This window comes from Rhinolophus hipposideros (genome assembly GCF_964194185.1).
Source record: "Rhinolophus hipposideros genome assembly, chromosome: 19".
Lineage (NCBI taxonomy): Eukaryota > Metazoa > Chordata > Mammalia > Chiroptera > Rhinolophidae > Rhinolophus > Rhinolophus hipposideros.
The window spans coordinates 36,870,195-36,887,813 of record NC_138065.1 but is presented as its reverse complement, the minus strand read 5'-3'; positions in this window follow the sequence as shown (position 1 = coordinate 36,887,813).

Here is a 17,619-nt window from a genome sequence, read left to right as displayed (position 1 = left end):
TCGGCCCCTCTCCAACAGCCCAACAAACTCCTGCCACCCTGGCTTCTGTTTGTCATTGCAGCTGGTGGGTTTTCGTCAGTCATTCCATCAACTGTCAGTCGCTTGTCAAGTGTCTGTTGAGGGACAGGCACTGTTCTGAGTGATGGAGAAACAGAGGGGAATGGGGTCATGCTCTGGCCGAGCTTTATGCCACACTGGCAGGAGGCAGGAGGTGGAGAGATTAATAACACAGTTGGACATCCAGGTATAAGCTGGGGCAAGTGACCTGGCCTCTCTGCCTTATTTTCCTCTATGAAGCAGAACCTGCTCTGAGCCTGTTCACAGGTTGTGTGTGGAGTAAAAGGGACACACAACGTTAGCATGGGGGGCACGTAGTGAGGGCTCAGTAAACGACACACGGCTGCCTCACTGCACCCTCCAAAGGAAGCCCTCTTTCTCCCTTCTTGCTCACACCTCCTTGGCAACTCTCCAGAGTCCAGAGAGTGAATTGCCTGGGAAGAATGCAGTGACAAAAATCCTTGGCCGCATTCGGAAGTTCCCTGATGGCAGCTGGTCCTTGATCACGGGCTTCCCCTGGGAGCTGTTGTGTTGGAGAATGAACTTGGAGTCAGACCTAGGTTCAAACCCTGATCTGTCACGCCCCTAGTGGTGGTCTTGGGAAGTCACTCAAACTCTCCCAGCCTCAGTTTCTACCCATGTCAACTAGGGATAACAATGTCTCCCTCAAATGCTAGTTGAGAGTAAGTGATATCATGTAGGAGTGGCCACCTTTCTTATTCTAAAGAAAGAATGACCGGACACAGTACCAGAGGTGAGGACAGCAGTAAGCCAAGTGAGGAGGGTTACCTGCTGAAGGGAAGCATGTGGCACTTACTGGGACAGTTCTACCAACGGCCTCACTTATGGGCACTTGCTCCATGCCGGCACCGTGCTGAAAGCCCTTTACCTAACGTAGTTCACTGAATCTTTGCAAAAGCCTCTCAAGTTGCGTATTATCCCCCTTTCACAGATGTCGAAAGGAGAGGCTAGAGAGATTAGGAAACCTGCCTAAAGTGGCCCAGCTTGGAAGTGGCATAGCCGGATTCAAACCACAGCTGTCTGCCACCGAGGCTGCCTGCTGGGGGGCGGGGGGTGAAGTGCAGGGTCTGTCCCAGCTGGGCCTGAGGGGCTGAGCCACTACGTCTCACACCTGTAAAGTGGGCATAATCATTCCAGCTCCAAAAAGGAACGTGTGACATTGACTCGGTGGTCCTCGCCTCTCTCCAGCCCTCGGTGGGGAACAGTTTATAAACAGAGGATTACCTATATCGGCCCTGCTGCCTTGAGCCAGGTCTCTTGCAATGCCAAATTCTTGGAATGGTTCAGTGACAAGTGTGTTAGTAGGAGGAAATTTATGGTGCCTTATTCAGAGTGAGTCACCGAATCCCTGTGCTAAGAGGCGCAGGGGAAGGGGGCCTTCTGCAGAGAGGCTTCACTTGGGAACCCTAGCCCCCAGCTGTCCTGGATCTGGCTACTTCCCCAGGCCCCCGCCAGAGGGTCTGCACCAGTGACAAGGGTAGGTGAGGGCAAGGGGGACGGGAGGCAGCCTCCAGTTGGGGTGGATTTGTGGAGACCTCACACTGGGCATGACAGGCTCCAGACTTCTCTTTCTGCTTGCCACCGAATTACCTGGCATGCTTTTGAGTCAAGCTCCAGGTCACTCCCGAGGTCTTTTCCAAGAGTTTTGAACAAGCACCTTCCCAGGAATGGGTCCGTCAGCAAATATTTCACAGAGTTTGGGTGAACCTTCTTCTCTCTGCCTTTGAGTCACAAAAGAATAAGATGATAAAGAACTAAACTTCAAAGGAAAGAAGGCTTCGCTTAGCTGTTACAGCTCTGCTGGGTTTGTTTCTTTGCCATAAAAATGATACAATAGCACATTCATCCATGAGAAAAGCTCCAGCCTCAAAAGTTGACTCTTTTGGTCACAAATGTGACTGTATTAGAAGAACAGTCAAGGACTAGCAGGTGATTTTCTTAGACAGATGTCACTGCAAGTCACCAGGTAAGCCTACCTTTCCCTGTCTGCTCCTGGGTGCAGTGTGAGGGATTTCTCCGATGTTCCCAACCCAGGAGTTAGGATGGAGCATACACACAGAGGGCTCAGGACACGTGGACTGCCTGGCAGCATAAACAAAGTGAAAACCGGCTCACTTCACTGTTAGTCACTTTTCCAGTCATCCACATTTTGCAAACACAGGCCACTGGGCAGCAAATGGAATCCATCGTGTCATTCACTATGAAGCTCACCTGCGTCCCCAGCGGGAGAGCCCACGTGGCTCCTGCTGACCTACTTCAGTCAATTTTATTTCTCAGCCCAAACCACATTAGAAGCACACATGTTGGAAAGGTGGGCGAGCCTCTAGAACTGAGATGTTCAATATTTGGGGGGTTAGTGACTTCTCTGAAGATTTGGCGAAAGCTGTGATCTCTAGATCACAGAAAAATGCATATACACCCATGTGCTCCATGCAATATCAGGCAGTTCTGAGCCCCCTGAGGCTGACCCATGGAACCCAGGTTAAGAACCCTAGCTGGAGAGATAGGCTCACCTGTAAGCTGACTGCGCGAGCCCTAGAGAGCAGACACAGTGACTTTTAACTCTCCTGCCGGTCCTCACTGTGTGGAGCAAACCCCTCCCCCGCTGGCCTGTACCTGACAGGTGACGTCCATCAGAATGGCCCTGTCAGAAGCAAGTATGCTGGTGCCTCCACCTCAGAACGCAGGATATACACAAACACTTACTGAGCACATGTGACATACCAGGCACTCTTCTAGGTGCTTTATCTATTTTAATTCATTGGATCCTTGCAACAGCCCCATGAGGTATTTATGTAAAAAGCCTAGACTTAAATTAGACTCTCAAATTCCATCTCCAGTGGTTCAGTTATTAGAGATGTGATGTTTTCCCAGAAAAAATCACTTATTTGCGCTATTGAATGCTGCTTTGCGCCAAACATTTTGTGCTAAGTATGGGTTTTACATGTGTTAATTCATTTATTATACACAAAACCATACCTTACAGTGAGGAAACTGAGGCTCGCAGAGACTAAGTAACATACCTAAGGCAATAGGGCTAATAAATGGTGGAACTGGGATTTCATCCCAACTTCCTCCAGCACTAAATGCTTTGATAAGCGTTATTAAGCTCTACTCCTCTCCTCAATGTGGGGTTATGCTGTATATACTTACAACTACCTGGACCATGGAGATTTGATGAGCAGAACTTAGATTAATGTCCAGGCTACAGACGCTGGTGGTGTGGGGTGATACAAGGAGCATGGGAAGACTTCCAGGTAAAGGTGGTGGATGGCTTTGCATTTATGGCTTCTCTCTCTAGCATCGATTTTTTTTATAAAGAAGGCTGCAATGGTTTCTCCTATCCCTATACACGTACCCCTTCACAGTGGGACTTTGCCACTCCTCCCATCAAGAGAAAACTGACTTGCTTTGACCGATAGAATTCAGTGGAAGTGATGCTGTGTGACTTCTTAGAGACCTTGCAGCTTCTGCCTTTAACCTTTTGGAACATTGCCCTGAGATCACCCTTTAAGGAAGCTGGTCAAGCTTATTGGAAGATGAGGGGCCAGTGGAGGAGAACTGAGACACCCCAGCCAACAGCCAGCACCAACCACCAGACATATGAACAAAACCAACTTGTATTTTCCAGCCCAGCCAACTGCTAAATGGATGCAGTTGCGTGAGTGAGCCCAGGTGAAACCAGCAGAGGAACCACCCAAGCTATCTACAGCATCATGAAAAATAATACATTGTTGTTGTTTTAAGCCACGAAGTTTTGGGGTGATGTGTTATGCAAAATGGATAACTGATAGAGTTATAGCTGATAATTGCACTTCACTCACCCCTTTCCCTAGATAACCACTAACAGTGGAATTACAAAGGCATTAAGCCAAAAGGATGAAGAGAAGAAGAGAGAACAGCACTGCAGAGGAAAGACTTCCAGACATTTCTGTAGATGAGCAGGTGGGGAAAGGAGCATGGAGTGGAGAAAACCAAAGTCCATGTACATACAAGAGAGGAAAATGATGAGAAGTGGACCAAGAAGCCCCACAGAATCTGCATGGGTTGGGTGCTTAAAGGTACCAGGTAACTGGACACAGGAGTGAAGCCCAGGGCTACGAAACGGGAAGCCACCCCGTCTCTCTTTTTCCATGGGGGAGACCTGAAGTTATTCTCTAGAGAAGTTGAACTGGAGATGCTGTGGACTCCAGGACATTAGTCACAGCGGAGAGTGTCAGTGAGGTAGGAGTTTGAAAACTTGGAGATTAATTAAAAGCTTAATAAATGATGGACCTTCAGATTCCCTATAGGCTCTCAGAACGATAGCAGCTAGGTGTCACTTCCCTTCCAGGCGGGCATTTGGAAGATTCTTCTCTGGAGAGATTGAGCTGCTTCTCACCCATCCCCTGCTCTTAGGAAAAGACCTCCATAAAATACTATTTGAGGATTCCCAGTAAAACAGCTTTCCAGTCATCTGGTCACCCTCCTGTGACATCTGCTAGACTCTAAGCCTGCCTTGCTCTTACATATGAAGGGTTACCAGACATTTGAAATGAAAGAGAGAGGTCCAAATAACAGAAAAGAAGGAACTTGGAAGGAACAGACACCATATAACAAGCAGAAAAACCTTAAAATAATTTTTTAAAAAGAACTTATAAATTAGTAATCGTGGGAAAATATGACATAAAAATAGAATCCCATGCAAAAGGCACAATCAGGGAAGAAAGAGGTTTGGGAAATTTCAAATAAGAGAACTAAAATTTAAAAATCCAATAGAAGGTGCCCGGCACAATGAGCAAAAACACAATTCATACCACATAGTATCCAATTTTAGAACACACAGGATACAGAGAACATCTGGAAAGCCCCAGAAAGAGAAAGGAATGGCAATTAGGAGGGCAGCAGACTTCTCTCCAGAAACACTGAATGGAACACAAGGGAGAAATGCCATCAAACTTCTGAGGGAAAATGGTTTTCAACCCAGAATGTTATATTCAACCAAATGATCCATCAAAATGTGAAGGGAACATAAAAACATATTCAGATGTGCAGGACTCAAAAACTGCACTCCTCATGAAGGAGGAAGCCATGACATCTAAGAACAGGGGCTCTAGCAAAGGGAATGGCAAAAGGAGGTCTGGGGGGGGGGAGAAAGGGGAAACAGCAGGGGGAGGGGATGTGAGGGGGGCAGCCCAGCCTGAAGGAGTGGGACAGGGCATGGGGAAGATAATAAGGCCTGGCTGAGTAGTGAAGAAGTTATTGCCAGGCCTTTGATAGATCCATTAAAGGAATTGGGGGACATTACAATAAGTAGAAGAAACTAAGAAATGGGAAAGAGGGTTGGGGGCTTATTTATTCCAGGGGAAAAATGTATAAGAAATGAAATCTAGAGTAAAGAGCAGAAAAACGCTGCTGCTGAGTTGGTTGCTTTTCGGGAGCAGGACAGAGGAGTAGAGAGGGTTGGGCCGTGGGCCGCTGCCTGGGTAAATGTCACCTTTGAATTTGCCAGTAAGTTCTCCAGCTGTTGTTGAGCTGCATCTATTCTGCGGGCTCCCTCCCCACCCATTTGGTGTCTTGGTTATTAGCGATGTCCAATGGGTTAAGAGGAGCTGGGGTGCGGCTGAGAGTGGCTTTTCACAGAAAGGCCAAATTCATTCCCAGGGGCCTGCTTGTGGGTTTTCCTTCTGACACAATCATCCCATACAGCAAGTTGTGTCTGTAAAAAGAATCAAAAACAGCTCCAAGATGGTCATTCCGTGCAGAGCTGGGGGAAGGCAGCTCCAGGCCCAGCTGGGGGCAGGGACCACATTGGTACCAGGCAGAAAGGTCCTGCCCTCAACCTGCCAGGATGCTGGGCTCAGAGCTTCCAACAGTGCCCTGATTCCCCACCTTCCTAAGGGGCCTCCAAGGAGGGCCTGAGGCTGAGCATGCTGACCACAGGCCTAAATATATACACACATTTATTTAGGCAAATATATTGAATGCAGAAGAGTCTGGAGAGAGAGTTACCCTAAAATGTTAACAATAGTTCTCTCTGAATGGTGGGATTTGAAGTGATTTTAATTTCTTCTTGCTCCCCTGCGTATTTTAATTCTTGTACAATGATTACACATTCCCTTTGTATTTTAAATGAATAATCTCAATAATAAAGAACAAGGTGATGACTCTGAAAGGGGAATGGGAAAGGCAGGAGGGAAAGTTCTGTGGCCCCTAAAAGACAAGTGACCTTCAGCCTGAGCAGGGAACGTGTCAGTCCCTGGCCAGCCACAATTCCTAGAATTCAGAGAAACCCCTTTTTGCGGGGAGGGGCGGTGTGTGCAGGCAAAGCAGAATGATAAAAAAAAAACAGCTAAAGCTTGGCTAACAGTGCATGCACTGTGCCATTCTATAATTCATTTAATCCTCACAATGACCTCATGAGTTAGAGTCACTTATCATCCCCATTTGACAGATGAGAGACAGGGACGAAGGGAAGTTAAGCACTTGCCCAGGGAACTTGAACCCACACATCCAATTCTCGGGTGTGGGCTGGGAACCACTGCTTTATAACAGCAGGAGCAGTATAACTGTAATCCGAGAGTGAGAAAAATGCTCAAATTCCAGGGAGCATGCCTCCTCTCCTGAAAAAAAAAAAGCAACATTTTATTTCCTGGAGGTCTTCCAAGTTACTGTTACCTTACTGGGTCCCCTCCTCCTGCTCCACTACCTGAGCCCCCAGAGAGAGAGCAAGGTCACAGCCGTGAACTTAGAAATCAGCCAGTACAGCCTGGAATCCAGGCCCCCTGCTATCTGCTGAGCATCCAACACCGACACTTTTTGGATGCTTTCACAGTTCTTACGGCTTAATCCTTACAAGGACTCCTTGATCCCCTGTCTTACTATTTGTTTAGTGTTTCCCTTCCCCCATCGTGCTGTGAGTTCCTGGAGGGGGACCCTCATGCGTTCAGTTGACTTCATCTCACCAGTGTTTAGGCCTGTGTCCTGCACTTCGCTGATTATTTGGGCCCCATTTTGCCAGGAAGGAGATTGAGGCGCAGAGAAGTTAGGAAATGTGCTCAAGATCCACAGCTGGAAAGCAGGTTGGGTTCTGACCCAGGAACTGTGGCTCACAGTGGCCCTCCTGGGAGTCCTGTGTCAAGGTACAACATGTCACATACCTGTGGCGACCTGGGAGCAGCCATCCTAGTGGGCAGCAGTCTGGGCCAGAGGAGCAGGCAGCTTGGCCATGAGAGGACAGCACACGATGAAGCCGAGAAGCAGAGTCACTGACAGGACACAGCATGGAGTAGTGGTCAAGGGCACAGACTCGGGGCCAGCTGTCCAGATTCTGGGCTTATTTAGTGACCACGTGGCCCTTTGCAAGTTAATCTGAGCTTCAGTTTCTCTTTTGTAAAATAGGGGCAATACCTTATGTGAGGATTAACTGAATCTATACTTATAGAAAACTTAGAACAGCGACTGACCCGTAATAGGAGTATGGGGCGGGGGTGGGCGTGGGGGAAGACCTGTGATAAACAGCTCTAAGCTGGGTAATATCTACCAGACGAAGCGTCCATGCATGAGGATCCAGCCACCTCTTCCTGTGACAAAGAGTGAGGGCATGTGCAAATACGCACAGCAGCGGACCACCATTAGCCAAGTATCCTGTATCAGCTGCATAAAAATCCACCCAACGTTTAACGGCTTCACACCATCACTACCTGATAGCTCACAAATCTGTGGGGCTACAATTTAGGCTAGGATCAACGGGCCATTCTTTTGTTGGTCTCACCTAGGGTAACTCCTGGGACTGCAGCCAAGTGGGAAATCACCTGGCAGGAGCAGGGGGTGCAGGTTGGTTGAGAGTAGGCTTTCTAAAACTCAGCACCATTGACATTTAGGACAGAGTAATTCTGTGTTGTGGCGGGCTGTCCTGTGCATTGTCAGATGTGTAACAGCCCCCTGGCTTCTTTCCACTAGATTCTAGTAACACCTCCCCTCCCAATTAGGAAAACCAAAAGTATATCCAGACATTGTCAAATATTTCCCAGGGGGGCAAAATTACCCTCTGGTGGAGAACCACTGGGCCAAGGGAACTCAGCATGAAGACTGGTCTTTGCTCCTGTAATTTCATCTTCCCATAGACTAGCTCACTTCCTGATAGCAGAAGAGGGCCCAGGAGCAGAAGAGAGCAAGCCCCAGTGCACAAGTGCTTTTCAAGCCTCTGCCTGCATCACATTTGCTGATGTTCCACTGGCTGAAGCAGAGGACATGGTTAAGCCCAGGGCCAATGTGGGCAGGGCCCCACCCTGCACGGAAACGGAGGCGTATAGGTCTGCAGCCATCACTGTAACCGTCTAGCACAGTAATTCGTCCACCTTGACACCGATGAGTGTCGCCAGGGTGCGCAGTGCCAGGAGGGGAGCATGTGACCTCAGGCAGGTCTCTTTCTGTGAGCTCATCCATACAACCAGGGAGGGGGTTATTCGGAGTGGTTACTGGGCTCGGCTCAGGCAGTGCTAAGAGCGATGGCTGATTTCATGCAGACAATGGGTGTCAGTTCAGGGGGGCACTGGGGACTGGTGTGTTGGGAACTCTCCTTGGTCCTAGCACAACCCAAACCAGCATCTGCTGGCCTTCCCGGCCCTTCCAAATGGCCCTTCCTAGACTAGAAAATCTGAGATTTAAAAATAAGAACAGGACAAAATGTTTTACAGTCCAACGTCTTGTGATCCACAGAGCTTCTCCATGTTCTGTTAGTAAGGTCATGCCCAGGCCCCATGTTTCGGTGGCTTACCACCATAAAACCTTACTTAGCTAGCTGTCCAGTGGGGTGTCCCTGGTTGGAGGAACACCTGTCATGCAGGAGCCCCCGCTGAGAGGATACTCCTCTCTTCATACAGAGGTCCCAAGTCACCCTGGGCAATGACATTGTCCTGGCGAATAAAGGGGAAAGGCAAAGAAAGAAACACATGGGAGGCAGTTGCCAGCCAGGCCTGGGAGTGGCTACCTCCCTCTGCCCCTGTTCCAGAACTCAGGGGACGTGGGAAGGGGCAAGGGCTGGAAATGAAGGCAGCTGTGATCTCAAAAGGAAAGAGAAACAGGCCTAGCAGGCTCAGAGTAGTTTCTGCCACAAAAACACACTTCCTCACAATGTCCCACAAGGTTCCTGGAAGGAAAGGAGGTTTTTACATGTTCCCAGCTGTTCCTCTGTGAACGGCGACAGTAAGGACACGGGCCCCCCTTTGAGTCCAAAGCGAGAGCCAGAGCTGCTTTCCTTTGACATGTCACCTGATTTAAATTATATACTATGATATCTGTATATATATAATTTAATAATACATATATTATATATATTTGCAGACCCCGTAAGATGTCTTTTATTTCTGTGCCCTGGTTTTCTATTACCCTAATTTCTTGTGTACTCTGAGGCAAGGCTTGGTTTGATTCTGGGGAATGTGGTGTGGCTGGAAAAGGCAGCCATTTCGCTTAGAAGCCCTCCCTTCCTCTCCTACTCAGGTTCAAGATGCCAGCACTGTCTTTGCCCCCTCCCTCTTCTCCCTCACCCTTTAAATTTGGTGTTAATGTTTACTGATTTCATCTCTTCAATACACCCCACCCCAGCCTGTCTCCCTCATTCACATCACCGCTCTTCCTGGTCACACCACCATTACCAATTCCAGTCCACCCTCCTCCCAGCCTTGGATTGGAGCCCAGCCCTGCTACTTACGGTTATCATGAGTTTCAGCCAGGGAGTCATGGCCAACCCCTCTCCTGACTTCAGTTCTTTCTCTCTAAAAGGTGGGGCTCTTCAGGCCCCCCTCTAACTCTGATAGCTGTTCTTACAAGATGTGGAATGGACACAGCCTTCCTGGTTGATTCGTCTCTGTCCCCTTTGCTGGTTTCTTTTCATTTCCCAATCTCTAAATGTTGGCGTGCCATCTTGGGATCACCCAGGCCAGTGGCCTTATGTGCCACACAGTATATGTACCTGCTGACCACGCTGAAATGTGCCTCTCCAGCCCAGACTCTCTCCTGAACTCCAGACTCATACATTCAATGTCCCACTCAACTCCTCCACTGGGATGTGTAATAGGCATCTCTCTCCTCATGGGTTCCAGACTGAGTTCCTGATCTTTCCTTCTCCCACAGTTGTCTCCATTTGAGTTCATGTCAATTCCATCATTGCTCAAGCCAGAACCCTTGGGATCACTCTTGGCTTCTGTTTCTCTCAAAGTCACACTCAATCCATTAGCAAACGCCTCCACATACATATGGATTCTGACCACTTCTCCCCATCTCGCCCCCTCCCTGCTCCAAGCCACCACTAGCCCTTGTTTGGTTTGCAACAATCTCCTTAATAGTCTTTCCGCTTCCACCCTTGTGCCCTGCAGTCTATTATGAACTAACTCAGCAGCTAGAATCTCCTGTGAAGAAAAAGAGTCAGCTGAGGTTCCTCCTCAGCTCAAAGCCCTGCAGTGGCGCCCTATCCCATGTGCAGCAGCGGCCGGCCCCTCCATCTGCGCTCCTAGCACTGGCTCCCTGCCGACTCCACTTCAGCCTCAAACACACCAGGCACCCAGCCACCTTGAGGCCTTGGCATTTGCATCTCCCCCACTAGGGACACTTTCCCCAGGTGTCTCTCCCTGGGCACAGCTCACTCTATGTCTTTATGCAAATACCACCTTTTCAGAAAAGTCTTCCCTAACTCCTTAATTAAAGTTGCACCTCTCTCCATTTCCTGTCCCCCGCTTTCTACTTTATTTTTCTCCTCGACACTTATCACCATCAAACATACTATGTATTTTATTTCTTTATTTTGTTTATTATTTGCCTCCCTTAACTAGAATGTAAGTTCCCTAAGGGTAGAGATTTTTTATCGGACACCTAGTAAGTGCTCAATAAATATTTGTTAAATGAACGAATGATAAGGAATCAATGGTTCTGGAGTATCTGTGTCAACTTTTCTGATGACTACCGTTGCATTTCACCAATGAATGAAGAGCAAGGAACACCTGAGATCATCAAGTTCAATTCCTCCTTCAGTTGAGGGACACTGAGGTCTCGCAAGGAGAAGGAGATCCCAGAACATCACAGCACACTGACGTTAGAGCTGGGGCTGGGCCTGTTCCTCCCTGTCTCCCAGACAGAGCCTGTCCCCTCTGGTCCCCCCGCTGCCCATGGCCAGACGTCACTCCATTCTGACAGCAATTTTCAGTCTTCTGAGCTGTAAAGTCAGAGCGAGGGACCTACAGAAAACAAAGAAATGAGGTATGGGGTGGGGGTATTTTTAGCCATGTTGGTTTCTAAGGGCATATATACAGAAAGGTCTATAAGTATGGCTATATATAGGTATAAAATCAGGAAACATGTTGAGTAGTGGGTCAGCTTTTCTGGGGGTGGCTGAGTGTGACTGTTGCAACATAGACAGCTTCCAGCCAGAATGCCCGATTCCAAGGAAACTGGCCCCGCTGAGTCATGTGGAAGCCTCACACCTCACACGGGGTGGGGGGCACTTCAGAAAGTCTGAGGAGTGAGAGCCTTCTTTTTCTTTTCCTCAATCAGCCAGAAACATGTGAAACTCCAAGGCCCACCCAGCTCAGTAACTGGCCAAGGCTTTGATGGTCAACACTCCCCAGTGCCGGATTGCGCTCTTTGGGGCAGATGGGGATTCTGACGGGGGAGCCAAAGCAGAAATCGAAGATGGATGTTGGATTTCGGTTTTTGGTCTGAGCAACTGAAAGAACAGTGGTGCTTTTTACAGTGAGAGAATGAAGGGAGTAGAGTGGGGAGTTTCTAGAAGAGGAAGATAGCTTCCATCCAAATAAGATTTATAAAACAAAGCAAAAACAAAGATTAAGGAAACGTGTAGTCCTGGTCCTAGAACTCAGTGCCTGAGGGAAAGAGACTCATAATCCCAATACAATGTGTAAAGTAGCTTCCCACACGCAGCTATGGGTGTGACTCTGGGGAAGTTAGACAAAAAGGAAAGGTTTTTGTTCTGTTTTTTGAAAATAATTTCAGACTTACATAAATGTTTCAAAAATAGTACAAAGAATTCCCGAATACCCTTCACCTCGTTTCCCCAAATGTTAACATTCTACAAATTTACAGTACAGTCATCAAAACCAGGAAATTGACATTAGCTACAAAACTCGCTCACATTTCGTCAGTTGCCCCCACTAATGTCTTCATCTGATCCCGAAGCCAACCCTGGATCACACATAGCATTTAGTTGTCATAGTTTCTCAGTTCTCTCTAGCCTGGGATAGTTTCTGAATCTTACTTGTTCATGACCTTCACTCTTTTGAAGAGTACTAGCCAGTTATTTTGTAGAACGTGTCTCACTTTGGGATTGGAGGGTGTTTCCTCAGGCGGTGCCTTTTGACAAGAATACCATGTAAGCCATGTTGTGCCTTTCTCAGTGTGTATATCGATACGTTGTGTTGTTATTTTGACTCTAATCACCTGGCTAAGGTGGTGTCTGCTAGGTTTTTCCACGGTAAAGTTATTCTGTTCCCCTTTGCAATTAATAAGCATCTTATGGGGAAATACTTTGAGATTATGTAAACATCCTGTTTTTCATCATATTTTCACCCACGAATGTTGGTTTCCATTGATGATTCCTGTTTAAGGCAGTTATTACTGTGGGTATTTGCCATATGGTGGTTTTCTATTTCTACCATGCCTTCTAACATTTATTAATTGGAATTTTGTTGTCAGAAAGAGTCGTCTCTTTTCCCTTGTTTATTTATTCAAATATTTGTGTCAGTAAAGACTCCTCATTTCCTGTTTCACCCTTATTCTATATGCTATAATCTATTGCGATCATTACACATTTTGTTGCTCATAGTGCCTTACATTTGGCCATTGGGAGCCCCTTTACGTTGGCTCTGTGTTCAAGAGGAAAGTTTTAAGTTGGGTCATAAATGAGGCAGACAGAAGAGAGAGGAAGGAGGAGAGGAGAGGAGGCTTCGAGGCATGAGGAAGCCCTGCGGGCAACCAGTGCCGTATCCCCAGAGCTGTCTGAGGATGTCGGCTGGCCTCTGGTGGGGCTGTTCCAGACCAGGAGGGCCAGAGCATGCAGACATATGCCTTACGCAGGTGGAAAGACCTCCCCTGAAGGTGTCCAACCCCCAGCAGGACTTCCCCAGGGACCCGTCCTCTGGAGCTGGAGCTGCTATAGCTGTTTCCAGCACGTGGGCTGTTAATGCATCTGCCTGGATTTGCTTAAGAGGGGCGCTCTAGCGTTCCCACTGCCCCCTCCAGCCGCTTCCTGCCGGCTGCCGGATTGGCCGTCACCCAGGGCTGTGGTGTCCCCACCACTCAGCCAGTGACAGAAAGCTGTTCCCTTGACTTTCCTACGTGAAGGGCTTGTATCAGAGGAGGTGGCGAGGGTCTCAGGGGTGTGGAGTGACAGAACCATGTGTCCTAGAGACCATCTTGGTGAGACTAACTTCTTTTTTGGGGGGGACTGATTTGTTGTCATTTTTTCAATTCAGGGCCTCTGTGAAATTTTCAATAGATGCCCAATAGGTAAAGCCAGTGGGAGTGGGCAAAGGGGGCAGGAGAGTGGCAGTGGGATGACATCGGTCTGGTCTAGGCCCCTACCGACATGGATGGAACTTGGGCCCCAAAGGGAAAATGACTTCTCTAAGATCACAGGGACAGTTGGTGGCCAGGCAGGACTAGGACCCAGTGTCCGGAATCCTCATGTTCTCCTCACATTCCACATTCCCCATCTGCTCTGCTTCTTGTTTATCAATGACTCTGAGTCCACAGTCTGGGTTTACTTGTCCGTTTTCCTTGTTCCCCAGCAGGCAGAGGGATGAAGGCTGTATTCTAGCACATGAACAGCTCTAACCCCTCATCTACAGGGAAGGGGAGCTGGCCTGGGTCATTTAGCAAGCGTAAGGCTGAGGTCAAGTCCACACTCACCTTGTGACCTCTCCTCACTGGAGGCCCATGACCTCACCCAGACGCAGCTCTCAAGGAAGGGCTGGAATTGGCCACCATTTCTTCCTTCTCCCCTTCCTCTTCTTTCCGTTCAGGATTGGAAATGGGGCCCATTTTATTTTCTTTTAAATTTCAAATTTAAAAAAAGAAGTTTCAAATTAAGCTTAAGGATAGGTTAAGTTTTCACATGATTCAAAATTCAAAAATTGCAAAAGTTCTTATACTGGAAGAAGTCTCCTTTCTGACTGTCCTTAGGACATACCTTCCCTGGAGTCAGTCGCCATGATTTGTTTCTTGTGTAGCTTTCCAGAGGTACCTCCGTCAGGTTGGCAAACTTTTTTCTGTGAAGGTCCAGATAGTAAATATTTCTGGCTTTGCAAGCCAGAAGGCCTCTTTCACACTCTCAACTCTGCCATAGTAGTGGGAAAACAGACATAGACAATATATAAATGAAAAATATGGCTGTGTTCCAATAAAAATGTACGGACACTGAAATTTGAATTTCATATAATTTTCACATATCACAAAATATTACTCTTCATTTTCCCCAAACATTTAGAAATGCAAAAGCCATGCTTTTCTCATGGTCTGTACAAAAGCATAGTATTTCGATGTACAGATAAACCAAAGTGCATTTAAACAGTGTCCTGTTGATGGGCTCTCAGTCTGCTTCCAGTTCTTTGCTGTCACATATAATGCTGCAGTGAATAAACTTGCCCAGGCATCAGGTCACATGCAGATGTGTCTGTAGGATAACCTTTGAGATGAGTTTGATTCTATCTGAACAGCCTTTCTCCTCCTCCCAGCTCCTCCACCCCCTTTCTGATCCCTTTCGATTCTTCATCTTGCTCCCATAGTACCAATCAGGTAACATCACATGCCCTAAGAGCTTCACAGACACCAACCCTAGTCCATCTCTGCAGAGATGCTCTAACCCCCTGTCTGTCCCCTTGACCCTGCCCCAGGCCAGGCACCCTAAGTATTTCTTGGACTCAGGCCTCCTACCAGGTCCCCTGCTTTTACTCTCTCCCTGCTCCAAGCCCTTCTTCAGGGAGACCCCGGGGGAGGCATCAAAGTCACAAGTCTAACCCTGCTCATTTCACAGACCTGTGCAAGGAAACCATACCACTTAGAGTGGTGTTTATGACCCGCACCCACCATGATCTGACCTCTTCCTATTGCAGCTTAGGGCTAAGAGAGCGAACCTGAGAGCTCAACGTCCTGGCTCTTCTCAAAGGTTTGACATTGTGAAAGCTTACTTTCCTGACCTGTAAAATGGGCAGGATAATAATCTTATTAGGTTGTGGCAATTCACAGAAAGCACTTAGAACAGTGTTGGCACATATTACATACCCAGTGCATTATTTTAACTTTTAAATTCAAACATAGCTTTATCTCCCACACTCAGAACCCAAGTTTCACTGCCTCAGGCTCACAAGACTGTAGCCCTACTAGATTGTGAGTGTTTGGGAATCACTGCATGCCTGGTGACCCTGCTGTGTCCTGTTCCCACTGCTCTTTCAGGTGGGCAAGCCCTCCCTACCCTGCCCCCTTTTGAAATGCCGCTCAAGTCCAAAGCCCAGGTCAGATGCAGCTTCTCTTCGAGACCTCAGTCACCTCCTCCATTGTACGTATTTCCCCATTCCTCTCTACTTCTGTGATTGCCTTTCTGCAACCTCCCACACTTGTATGAGAAGCATATATGTTTGTGCCATTCCTCAGCTAGATTGTCAACTCCCTGAGGACAAGACCTGGGTCTTTTTCATCCCTGAGTTCCTCCCAACACTTAGCACAGAAACGTGCCTGTGGGAAGTGCACAGTAAATAACTTTACATATAACTGCAACTTGAGCCCGTTGGGGATGCAGACTGTGGACATGTGAAGAAATGATTACGCTGCTCAAGGTGGGATCATTACTTCCCCATGGTCTAGAACCCGTCACTTACGAGCAGAATGGACTAAGTTTTCCCCAAACCTCAGAGGTGGGTTGGAGGTCAGCTGGCCTCGGCTCATCCATTCCCCATCACCCTCTTGGCTTCACAAATCCTACCGTCCTGCAAACAGTGTTTGCTTTGCAGTCAGCATTCATCTGCCTTTCATTCTTCTCGCAGGATAAATACCTACGAGATGAAGAACCAACTTGCATGCAGGACCTCATTAGCTTTGGGGTGCAGACATTCTATGTGAATCAGAACTTCCTGCTTCACCCACGGGGTTCCAAAAAGTCTAGCTTGTTAGGCTACTTTGCTTCTGACTAAAATCTCTCTGAATACACTTGTGACCACATGTATGACTGGAGTTCAGAGAAAAGGGCAAGGCCATCAACCCATCTACCCATAGGGACTCCATTGGGCTACATGTAATAGAAATCTTAACTGGTTTTCCTTCCCTCGTGGAACATAAATCCTGAAGTCTGGTGGCCCATGCCTTCAGTATCCCAGCCTCTTCCTACTTGTTGGCTGTGCCGTACTTAGGATGTGACTCCATCTTTAGATAGTTGTATGATTTTGACATGGCCACTGTGTTCCAGATGTCACATTCACATTCCAGACAAGAAAAAGGGGAAAGATGGCAAGGGACAAAAGGGCACAGTTGAATCAGCCTTTTTAAAAGAGTTTTCTCAGAAGTCCCCCTTGCGACTGTCATTTACATCTCATTGGCCATACCTGTGGTCCACGCACACCCTAACTGGGGTCTGGGAAGTATGGTTTCTTAGCCGAGCTGCGTGCTGCCCCCAAATAAAATTGGGATTGTGTTAGCAAAGAAAAAGCAGGCAGTGGGAATGCTGTGGGTGGTGGGTGAGCTGTCTCTGCCACAGTTGGGATAATCACGGAAGACTTCATGGAAGAAATGGGCCACGGTAGGATCAGATAAGAACTTACCACATGCCAGGAACAAAGTACAGGTGGGGGAGGGGAGGCTCACGTGTGAGAGGGCAGTTCCAGTTCCCACTTTAGAGATAAGGAAACCAAAACCTAAAGCTATTCAGTAACTCACTCTGGGTCACACAGCTCGTAAATGGCAGTCTGCAGTCAGACTCCAGAATCCACCAGGCTCCGTTCCCCCTGCCAGGCCCACCTCCCCACTCTCAGTGATTGTAGAGAGGAAGGACAGAAGAAAGGTTCAGAGATGGGGAAACCCTCAGTGTGTTTCCAGAACAGAACCCTGACAGAGCTCGGAAGGAAAAGGGGCTAGAGAGTCCCAGATTGCTTGAAGTGGGAACTTTTGACTGTAGAGATACTGTATTTGCTTATGGGTTAATTTCCAGAAGTACTTAGTCTGTTTTATACTTTTTAAAAAAAGCATTAATGTGAAATAAAAGTTGAAAAATCAAATAGAAAATTGAGGAGACATGTTTGGGGGTTAAGAGCACCTCTTGTTGGGGGCCCTAGAGACAGAGCAAGGGAGAGAGTGGGGGGCCGACCGCAGGCTAGGGGGACGAGCTGGGCTGGGGAGCAGGTGGGTCTCTGCTCACAGCCAAGTCCTCCCTAATCTGGGTAGCATTCAGCAATCGGCCACCTGTCAGGAGCGAGGTGGCGGCGGGACGTGTGAGGAGAATGGCTGGGCTGCTTTCGTCCTGGGAAAGTTCTCCCCTGGACCGAGGGTCTGTAGGGGCGCTCTGGT